The following is a 1,979-nucleotide window of genomic DNA, read 5'->3' as shown; positions in this document are numbered from 1 at the left end:
TTAAAAATAGACATAAAGAATTATATAATTTTTTTGTTTACACATAAGTCCAGAAATCCAACCATATACAACCTTGAAGCAGGACAGTCCCACAACATTCCTTTTCCTGTCTCCTGCCTTCATTCACCACCCCCTTCTTTTTGAACAATCATCTAGCCGAGAGACAACATGCAGCAACTGGCATGTCATGACAAGTAGCCCATATTCAGAAGACCAGAATGACAGGCACTCCAAGCATGAACCTACTATTACCAATCACCATCCTTAGTGCAGTTGCTTAGTTTACAGGTATCAGTATATATAGTTAGTCAGGGTGAGAATCTTTCCAATTAACTACTAGATTCAAAAATCTTCTGAAGATTCTCAGGATCATTGCCTTACCCATCTTCTACATATAACTGTATGGCTTGCAACTGTCACATTTCCTAGCTCTTCTATTTTCCCTCTCTTAATTAGGTGGTCCTCAAGTTCTTCCTTTCCTTTTACTTATATTATACTTTTCTATTTGTATTTCTTCTTTTGAGTTCTTATACTAGGGAAACTACAATATTTACACATGTGTGTCCTGTTTATTTCACTTATGAGTTTATCTTCAAGTGGCATCCACTTCAATATAAAGGCTTCAAGTTTATCATTCTTTATGGCTGAGTAATACTCCATTGTATAAAAATACCACATCTTTTTCATGTATTCCTCAGGTGATGGGCATCTTGGGTGTTTCCAAGATTTGGCTATCATAAATTGTGCTGCTATAAACATAGGCACACATATATCACTATGATATGATGTTTTCAGATCCTCCAGGAAAATTCCCAGTAGAGGAATAGCTGGTTTAAATGGGATTTCCAGTCCATGTTTTCTAAGGAGTCTCCACACTGATTTCCATAATGGTTGCAACAGTCTACATTCCCACCAGCAGTGGAGAAGGGTTCCTTTTTCCCCACAGCCCCTCCAACATGTGTTGTTTGTTGATTTCTTTATAATAGCCATTCTTTCTGGGGTGAGATGATATCTCAGTGTTGTTTTAATTTGCATTGTATGGATGGCTAGTGATGTGGAGCATTTTTTTCATATATTTATTTGCTTCTTTAAATTCATCCCCTGAGAAGTGTGTGTCCATCTCGGATTCCCATTTCTGAGTTGGGTCTTCAAATTTTGAGGCCCTAGTGTTTTTCAGTTCTTTATAAATTCTAGAGAGCAGACCTTTGTCTGAGTACTTATTTGTCATCATTTTTTCCAAATTTGTGGGTTGTCTTTTCACTTTGTTGGTAATTTGTTTGGATGTGCAAAAACTTCTCAATAAGAGGAGGTCCCGGTTGTTAATTCTTTCAACTGTTTCCCACCTGATTTGATTTTTGTTCGTGAACTCTTTGCCTACCCCTATGTCTTCAAGTGTTCCTCCTAATATCTCTTCCAGCAGATTTAATGTCTCTGTTTTAATGTTTAGATCTTTAATGTATTTTGACTTTATTTAGTGCATGGTGATAGACCTGGATTAAGTTTTAGTTTTCGGCATGTAGAGAACCAGTTTTTCCAGCACCATTTGCTAAAGAGGCTATCTTTCTTCCAGTGAGTATGTTTGCCCCCTTTGTCAAAGATAAGGTGGCTGAGTGTGTTCATAGGGGCTTCAGCATCCTCTAATCTATTACATTGATCCTCTGGTCTATTTCATTGCCAGTACCATGCTGATTTTATCACAGTAGCCTTGCAGTGTAATTTCCAGTCAAGAATTGTAATGCCTCCTGCCTTGTCTTTATTGTCCAGAATTGCCTTTGCTATTCTAGGTCTTTTCTGGTTCCAGATAAATTTTAGGTATGATTTCTCTAGCTCTGTGAGGTATGTTGTTGGTAGTTTGATAGGTATTGCATTAAATCTGTACCGCAATTTTGGGAGTATGGCCATCTTCACAATGTTGGTTCTTCCTATCCAGGAGCATGGAATATCTTTCCATTTTCTGAACTCCTCTACGATCTCTTTTT

The sequence above is a fragment of the Octodon degus genome, unplaced genomic scaffold, assembly GCF_000260255.1.
Source record: "Octodon degus isolate 3935 unplaced genomic scaffold, OctDeg1.0 scaffold00051, whole genome shotgun sequence".
Lineage (NCBI taxonomy): Eukaryota > Metazoa > Chordata > Mammalia > Rodentia > Octodontidae > Octodon > Octodon degus.
Note: the sequence above shows the minus strand (reverse complement) of the source record.